The 9,956-nt window shown below is 41.3% G+C and overlaps 1 pseudogene; it reads right to left on the bottom strand.

The window, feature by feature from the left end:
* Positions 1-447: 447 nt before the first annotated feature.
* LOC112171499 lies at positions 448-8,541 on the bottom strand (annotated as a pseudogene).
* Between the last annotated feature and the right edge of the window lie 1,415 nt (positions 8,542-9,956).

Below are 9,956 nucleotides of genomic sequence, written 5' to 3'. Positions count from 1 at the left end.
CGAAGAATTTCTTGGGAAAACTACAAGATCCCTTCGTTCTTTTTTCTCTGACAGATGGTCAGAACTTCATCTGGGTTCTAATCCTACTGAAACGTCCACTAGAGATAAGAAATTGTTGAAGAAAGAACAAGATGTTTCTTTTGTCCCTTCCTAGCGATCGGAAAATAAAGAAATAGTTAATATATTCAAGATAATTATTACGTATTTACAAAATACTGTCTCAATTCTTCCTATTTCATCAGATCCGGGATGTGATATGGTTCCAAAGGATGAACTAGACAGTTCCAATAAGATTTCATTCTTGAACAAAAATCTATTTTGTGATTTATTTCATCTATTCCATGACCGGAATAGGGGGGATACACGTTACACCACGATTTTGAATAAGAAGAGAGATTTCAAGAAATGGCAGATCTATTCACTCTATCAATAACAGAGCCGGATCCATTATATCATAAGGGATATAAGGTACCACAAGAATTTAATCAAAGTCCACTCGAATCTAGTCATTGCATAAACTATGACACCAGAGAGAATTGTTTGTGCAAATATAGATAGTGGAAGACTAATAAAAAATGTAAATCAGTTGTCACTTGGCAAAATTCGGTCACCTACCTGTGCAAAGGGATAAGCTAATGGAGAATACATTCCAGCAACCTGTTCTCTATAAAAGACTGTTCATTCGACAGACATTACTGACTGAACTGTTGTTGAATTCTTAATACCTAAAAGAGAAGCACATCATACATAGAACCGATTGCATTGAAGAGATCCTGTTGGTTTGTCCTACACTCAAAGTTTTTGAAATCATATAGGGAAGCAAATATATCTACCAGAATATCAAGTTAAATACTATCAATATTAATATAGCTTACATTTTGGAGCCAAGGTCCCAGAGCATTAACCCCAACATCAAGGCTAGTGTTACACCCTTGAAGGTGCAAGGGGCGAAAGCACTGAGGTTAAGGCATGTCTTGCACCTACCTCGAGTGTCGAAGGGCAGCAAGGAAGTCCAGTGTTCTAGTGTGCAAGCCTTGCTAGCCAAGCATGCAAGCAACAGGAAAAGCCAACATCGGCCCGTCAGCGGGCAATGAGGGAGAGTCGAGGGTTAACCTCGCTAAGCACTGATGGTAAGCCCATGTATTGAGAGTAGGCAATGCATGGCCTGTGTGAGGGATTGCCAGAGGCAGCTAGCGCACAGTGAGGGGAGAGGATGGCATGCTGACAAGCAAGCAAGCAAGCTGCAAGCGCAAGCAAGCAAGCTGATGCAAGGGCAATGCAAGTGGCGGTTAGCATAGGTTATTAGCTCCTATCCAAAAGAAGTTGGAGGAGGTTGCCTTGAGTAACTCCCCTTTTGATAAACCTAGGTGGTTGGGGTTGTCAACAGTATGAGAAAAGCGTGGGGTGCTCGACACACGTACCTAGGGAAGTTGGGGTTGTCAACTTTTGAGGGTTGGTTGCCCTCTATAAATAGCCAAGTGTGTTGAGACTCCAAATACATCCAATAGGAAGTGTAATATGGAGATCCTACATGAGTTCCTTTTGTTAAGTGTGAGTTAATAAAGGGTTGGGGTTTCCCCATATTTTGTGTATCTTGTAGATTAAAACATTCATCCATACATTGGTGTCCACTTTGAGTGTTGGGTGGCAGCGAAACACTTGAGTGATCAGCACATTTTACTTTGAGGTGTGCTAGGTTGGTCTTGTTGTCATATGGGGGGCAGCAAGGTGCCATTACGGACATGAGCGAAGTGAAAAAAATTCCCTACTCGAGAACGTGTCCGTGACAATCTGGTATCAGAGCACCAGGTTGGATTACGTAGTTGCAGATACGTAAGCCTGGTCGCTAGATTGTTGCAAATCCGAGGGCAAGGGGAAGTGGCCAAACCTTGAGAAGGAGCGGCGAAGCAGATTGCTAAGAGGGAGAAGTTCACCAAACCTTGAGAAGGGTAGGTGTTGCCAAAGGGCAAAGTCCAAGGGTGAGGGGAAGAATTGGCCAGCCTTAGGAGAAGGTGCAGGCGAAGCTGATTGCTAAGAGGGGGAGGGAAGCCTAGTAAGCCTGACCTGGTAATGGTTGACATGGGGCTGCCCAATCTAGTCGCAGATGGCAGGGGGCAATGATACTTTGAAGGAGAGAGTGGCAAGGGTATAAGAAGTCCTTGGCCTGCCAATTGGAGATGTTGAGGCAAGCTTAATTGTTCAAGTGGACAATTGAAGCAAGAATTGGCATCATTGCGTGTCGCATTGATGGCCACGTGCACGAGTTGGAAGAAAAGATGGAGACGTCCATCCATGAGATCGAACCCCTTTCGCAAGAGGTGGAGGCAAAGTTTGAGGTTCTTGATGCCGACACTGGACTGCTAAAATGCGCTAGCATCAATGAAGGTGGGACGAGCATAAGAGGTGGCGTGCCCAAGATCAAGGTACCAGAACCAAAGTCATTCCTTGGAGAGGGGAATGTCAAGGAGTTAGAGAACTTCTTGTGGGACATGGAGTAGTATTTCAAGGCTGCTCATGTCAACGACAACAAGAAGGTGGCCATGACAAGCATGTATCTTATGTGGGATGCAAAGCTATGGTGGCGCACAAGAGTCAAAGATCAAGGAAGACCTCTAATCATGGATTAGGAGGCATTGAAGAAAGAACTAGGAGACCAGTTCTTACCATGCAATTCCAAGTGGGTGGCGCGAGAAGCATTGATGAATCTCAAAATGAAAGGGTCCATAAGTGAATACTGTAAGCATTTCTGTTCTTTGATGCTTGATGTGCATAATATATCTGAAGAGGACAAACTATTTTACTTCTTGATGGGATTACATGCTTGGGCGAGAGCGTAAGTACAAAGGCATGACGTGTGCGACCTAGCCGCGGCCTTGGTGGTGGCAGAACGCCGCATGTCAAATTTCAAGGTTGCTGCCAACGTGCATGGAGGGGCGTCCAACATTCATGGAGAACCCTTGGGCCTGTCTAGGGGTGCTTCTAGCAAGCATACATGGCATGCAAATCAGAAAAACAAGGGCTGGACGCGTGGCAAGGGTGAAGTAGTGGATCCTAGAGCAGTTGGGGGCGGTTATACTGAAGAAAAACTGCTGCAACTGCCCACCAAAGCAATAACCTGAATTTAAGGTGCTACCTATGCCAAGGCAGCCACAAACCTAAAGATTGCCTACACATTCAAGCCACTGCCGCCCTCACCACCACCAAAGAAACAGATTCTGACTAAGAAATGGAAGCCCAGGACATTACCATGGTGTTGCTCAATGCTGCAGTCGTGGAGCCTCAAGGAGACATGCATGAGGGGCCTTCGAGGCGACCCCAAGCAATCTGGAAGTACTCATTGATGCCTACATCCATCGGGGAGGGCACCTGACACTCGTAGCAGTGCTGCACGAGGATGGAAAGGCCATTGACATGATCAAGAGGCATGACCTCGACCTTAACGCGGGAACAATGTCTTTGGAAGAAATCAAAATAGCTGCTGTCCATCGCTGCCTAAGTCTATGGGCAGGTCCTTTGCTAGGCAATCAGTTTAGCCTACGCTTAACCTTGTTCCGGAGGCAAGGGGTAAGCCATGACCCCTACAAGAAGTGGATCACAAAGTATGCCCTGTATAAGAAGGCACTCGAAGCATTCGAGTTCACATGGAAGAGATGGGCTGCTCTTCATGACGAGATCAATGTGGTGCCATGATGTGCTCATATTATCCTATATTTCTATGTCTCTTAATCTTGGTTTTTATGTTTAGTTATCCTCATTTATGATTCATTTACATGTTTTAGTGTTTTTGTAGGTTTGTTCCATAGAAAGAAGAAACGAAGCTAGAATGAGCTAACTAGGATTGAAAGGCAATGTGCAATTTGAGACTAGGAATCTGTCTGTGCAGAACTCCCAACTTCGCTGAATTATTGAGAGTTACCTAGATCGAATCAGATAATGAGCCTTATAGCATTGGAAATCTACAGATGTCTACTTTCTGTATAATTTTACAGATCTCGATTTCGATACTTCTGGAGAAAGTTATGATTATTTGAGTGACGATAGGTCAGACAGGAAATCTGCTCCAGAATTTACAACCATTCGTGGAGAACTCAAGTTCCGTGGCACAAGATCGTCAATCCTAATGTTTCAAGGAAGTTAATTCAGATGAGGATTAAATGATGAACTTATTCCTACTTCTACAAGAGATATTTCAAGGTCTTCCCATTCCAAATGAAGAAAGGAATCTGAACCCAAGTTTTACAAGGAAACATGAAGCCAAAGATGAGCAGAAATCTTCCCTATATAAGGGAGCACGAATTTACATGAGAATGGGAGTCTCGGAGCACATTGAATACGTCTAAGGTGCGGAGACGACTCATCCATCATTCCCCTTCTTTTCCCTTCCATTCTTTTTATGTTTTTCCTATGTTTTATTTAGTTATCTTTTGCTAAACCTTTTTCTAGGGTTAGGATGATGCCTTAACATGATTGTTTATGTACTTTGATGTTTTATTGATGAATTTATAGTTTCTTTATGATGAATTCTTAGTCACTATTTGAATTGATGCTTTATGTTTAAGTTCTTTGATTGATCACCTTAGGGCTTTGCATCTAGTAATTAGAAGATGAATTTGAGGCGTACCTACAATATAATTCAAATTAGCTTCTTGTGATTAAGAGTTGTGAATTACATTATTGTCGCACCAGAAGTAATGGTTTGCATGATTCTCTTGTTTTCTAAAACGTAATGAGTCCTATGTGTTAAATTTATGCCGTACCTGGATAAACTGCATGTTAGGATATACGACCTCAGCCGTACCTGGAGAGAATGATACACTTAAGGAAAACTATGGTCTAAGTGTTGTACCTGGACTTAGATACAGGAATTGTCATCAAAAGAAACAAAAGAATCTGTTAATTGCATCAAAACATAAATAGGATTGTTAGTGGTTGATTCTGAAACCCTACGTTTTATCATCTTTGCTTTTCAACCTATAAACTATATTTTGTTTGTTTGTTGATTTCTTTAATTTTCACATTATTTGTTTAGTCGAAATTAAAACCTCAAAACCATATCTTCTTTAGTTTGATTGTTTATGTGTTTTTGTGTTTGGATTAATTGAGTTAGGGTTTAAATTAATTATCAATCCTCAATTGGAACGACCCCGTACTTGCACACTATACTAACGACGATTTGTGCGCTTGTGAGTTTTTATTAAAATTTCACAACATGCCACAACCACAAGTAGAAGTCATCGTGCTAGATGACGACGAAGACCTGGGAGGAAGGCCCATGGCAGACCCCCGAAGTGATAGAGATCAGTGACGGGAGCAAGGAAGTCCATTCTGGGATTGACAACTAAGTCTTGGAAGCAGAAGGAAACCAAGCACGCAATGGGGACTTAGGGGCAAGAGGCCACCTAGGGTGGATCCATGAGGGACCACCAAGTTGGTTCAACCCTGCTGCCATGGAGAGGCAGGCTAGGTTGGACAACCTCGTGGACAAAGTATGTAACGAGGTAAGGCTCAGGGAGCAAGCCAACATCAACCAACTTTGGGAGGAGTTCCAAAATGATGCCGATCGTCAAGCAGGTGCTGCAAGCGATGCAAAGTCAACAAATCAAACCCCGTTAGTAACGAGGGCATTGCCAAATCCAGGTAGGGGAGGTTTGTTACACCCTTGTAGGTGTAAGGGGTGAAAGCACCGAGGTTAAGGCATGTCTTGCGCCTACCTCGAGTGTCGAAGGGTAGTAAGGGTTGTCCAAGGAAGACAAGGCAAGGAAGTCCAGTGTTCGAGTGTGCAAGCCTCGCTCGCCAAGCATGCACGCAGCAGTCAAACCCAACATTGGCCCGTCAGTAGGCAAGGAGGGAGACTCGAGGGTTAACCTCGCTAAGCACTGATGGCAAGCCCATGCATTGAGAGTAGGCAATGCATTGCCTGTGTGAGGGACTGCCAGAGGCAGCTAGCGCACAACGAGGGGCGAGGATGGCATGCTGACAAACAAGCAAGCAAGCTACAAATGTGTGACACAAGTGCGAACAAGAAAGTTGATGCAAGGGCGATGCAAGCGGCGGTTAGCATAGGTTATTAGCTCCTATCCAAAGGAAGTTGGAGGAGGTTGCCTTGAGTAACTCCCCTTTGGATAAACCTAGGTGGTTGGGGTTGTCAACCACAAGATCGACTAGTTAAGCGATCTTATCCCTAGGCGGTTGGGGTTGTCAACAGTATGAGAAAAGCGTGGGGTGCTGGACACACGTACCTAGGGAAGTTGGGGTTGTCAACTTCCGAGGGTTGGTTGCCCTCTATAAATAGCCAAGTGTGTTGAGACTCTAAACACATCCAATAGGGAGTGTATTATGGAGATCCAACACAAGTTCCTTTTGTTAAGTATGAGTTAATAAAGGGTTGGGGTTTCCCTGTATTTCGTGTGTCTTGTTGATTGAAACATTCATCCATACATTGGTGTCCACTTTGAGTGTTGGGTGGCAACGAAACACTTAAGTGATAAGCACATTTTACTCTGAGGTGTGCTAGGTTGGTCTTGTTGTCATATGGGGGGCAGTAAGGTGCCATCAGAGACTTGAGGGAAGTGAAAAAAATTCCCTACTCGAGAACGTGTCCGTGACACAGTGTATGGTGGATTGTGCCAATACGACCAATGCTGTTTCCATAAGCAAGCCATGCATTGTGTTAAAAATGGCTTAGAGTATTGAGGAGGGAAATGAAGGTCCTTTGAACGACTCGGATGAGGGGTGCTCAGTTCTTTAATAAGTGTTTTGTGTTCTCCTGAAATATATGCCATAAATGAGAATAACTTTCCTCACCGGATAATACTCAAGTGAAAGGTTTTGCCAAACCTACTTGTATAGCTCAGATTTTTTTTTTTTTTACACATCAGCAAATCAATCCCTATAGCTATATCTTTCAAAGAACTGGTCACTTCCAACATCTAAGTTGCTGGATTGTAGCCATCCTTAATCTTACTGACATTTTCAATTCCCTACAAGAAGAAGTGCATGTATTAGAAAACCTTCAAAAGAAACAAAGATACTGGAGCTCAAACTTTCGGTTTTTGAATACCTCAAAGTACTTGATTAGATGGCAAGAATGACGCCCCAGTGGCCCTACATATAGCTCTTGTCCTCCTTTCTTCAGTAGGAATAACTGCAATGACATGTTAAATGTATCATGCTTGTGTATTATAGATGAAACCAATATAGTTATGTAAATTTATCTACAAAGATTTTGATCTACCTCATCAAAAATTCAAATATACCAATGCTTGGCTGATGAATGGTGCACACAACTGTTCTTCTAGTGTCAATAGTATTCCTATTGTTCTCATAACGATCGCAGCAGCTCTTGCATCTAGGCCTAAAGTTGGTTTTTCCATAAAAATCATGGAGGGGTTAGCCACTAGTTCAACAGCAATAGTCAGCCTCTTAATTTCTTTGCTCAGTTGAGAGTCCATTCTAACCAGGTAACCCTACTAGTGTTTGCCTTAATGGATCTAACTCCACAAGTCTCATCACTTCCTCGACAAACACCTACAAGAATGCATCAATTTGTAAGACAACAAAAAAATTAGCTAGGCTGGTGTTGAAAAATTAAATATTGAATTCTTAATTTTTCAAAATTTGTGGATGACTAAATTAGTGAAAAGGTGTGAAGTTGAATAATGTAAATGACTATGCAATGAGAAGTCATGACTGTTCACAAAAAATAACTTTTGGTGAAAAGTCATCTCTCCTCCAAAAGTCACCTTACATCTATAAAACACTTGCTACACCATATTCTGATTAACACTTCTTGAATTCATATTTCCTCCTCTGCTTTTAGATATGAGTTTTTCCTAGTGTCTTGAAAACCAATTAAGTCTTTTCAAGATAGAGTTCATACAAAATCTAAGTTTGCTATTATTGAGGTTTGGAGTGCTACTACCACAAGAAGAAGGTCGTTGTATCATAGGAGACGTTTGCCATTGAAACCTTTAAGCACTGATGAGGACGCAATTTCGTCTTAAGGATATAGAACCAAGTTCTAGACCCGACCATATTGTTTAAGGTTTTTCTAACTTTTATTCTTTTGCATTGTTTAGATTTATGCTTTTTACCTAGTATATATATTATCTGCATAAATGATTTCTTGATTTTTCATTAATATAGCAATTAGACCAACATATTTTACCAACAGCTGGTGCTTCCCTAACAATTGCAAATATACTTTACAAGATAAGATACCAACCTTCCTTGTCTCGGACTTGATTTCTGCAGGAAAACGCAACCATGTTGAGTACATCAAGGATTCATAAAAAGTAACATATGGAGAGTGGATGTCGTTCTGTTCACAGTATCTAGAAATCCGAGCAAATGATTCTTGCGTCTTGGGGTGCCCAGAAATTGTGATATTTCCCTAGATCTATATATCCTCGATCCAGTTTTTCTACCAGCTAGTACATCCATTAGAGTTGTCTTACCAGCACCACTCACTCCCATCAGAGCTGTGAGAACACCTAGCCTGAAAGCACCACTTACGCACCAATTTATCTCAGGAACACCCATTGGTGGAACTGCTACAGGGCCTGAGGGGGTTCAGAACACCCAGTGGTGGAACTGCAATCCTTAAAGGAAATGTTGATGGTGAAATCGCCACTCACTATACCGAAACTTCAAATGATGTTTTGGTTGGTTTTGCTGATGCTGGATACCTCTCTGACTACATCAAGCTCGTTCTCAAACTGGTTATGTATTTACCATTAGGAACACGGCGATATCTTGGAGATCAACCAAGCAAACCCTTGTGGCTACCTCCTCAAACCACTCAGAGATAATTGCTCTACATGAGGCGGTTCGTGAGTGTATATGGTTAGGAGCTATCATTACACATATTTGAGGGACTAGTGGTTTGAGTTCTACCACTGAAGAGCCCACTTGCATTTATGAAGATAATGAAGCTTGCATCGAACAGATGAAGCTAGGTTATATCAAGGGTGATAATACAAAACATATATCGCCAAAGTTTTTCTACAATCAGCAACAACAGGCTCTCCTCAAGATTCAAGTGAACTATGTAAGGTCTGAGGAGAATGTGGCAGATTTGTTCACCAAATCATTGCCTAAGGCCACATTTGAGAAACATGTGAAAAACATAGGAATGCGAAGACTTTCCAAGCTCCCTTGATTAATGTAAGTATCAGGGGGAGGTGTAGACGTCAGGGGGAGTCTAACACACACATGTCATCCTCAAATGTAGAAGGTGCGTTATGCTCTTTTCCTTCGACCAAGGTGTATTTTTTGTCCCACATTGTTTTTATTGTTACTTGGCAAGGTTTTTAGTGAGGCAACAATTCATGCACCATTTCATCTTTGACTTGGCACAAGGGGGAATGTTAAAGGAAAAGCACATTATGTGCCTTCATCAAAGTAATTGACGAAGAGGAAATATAAGAATTACAATCACATCACAATTTGCATTTACTATCATTATTGTAATTGATGTTAATTGATGTTTCCGTTGTAATTCTATCCCTATATAAAGGTACTATGAAATGAAATGAGTAGACCAATTCCCATTTTACTTTTACAGAAAAGAATTTATAATGGATTAATTAACACCATGTTTAGAGAAGAAATACAAAATGTTTGTAACTTACAAATAGAAGCAAAACTATTTTTCTGGAATTCAAAGGGATCAAATAAGAAATGATACTTTGAATCATAGAACTATAATTAATGAAATATACGATCAACCAACATTTATCAAATTTGAAAAAGAGTCAGAAGAAATGGTTCGATCCTCTTATTTTTATTTCTCGAACCGAGAGATCCATGATTCGGGATCGTAATGCATATATATTGGACATGCGAAAAATGATAATAGATCTTCGGGTTAATAATTTATTAATTAGAATTAATAAATAATAAAAATAATAAAAGTGAATATAGATGCTTATCGTTTATTAATGAGAGGTGAACCT

This window comes from Rosa chinensis, chromosome 6 (genome assembly GCF_002994745.2).
Source record: "Rosa chinensis cultivar Old Blush chromosome 6, RchiOBHm-V2, whole genome shotgun sequence".
Lineage (NCBI taxonomy): Eukaryota > Viridiplantae > Streptophyta > Magnoliopsida > Rosales > Rosaceae > Rosa > Rosa chinensis.
Note: the sequence above shows the minus strand (reverse complement) of the source record. Positions and strands in the feature narration are given on the sequence as shown.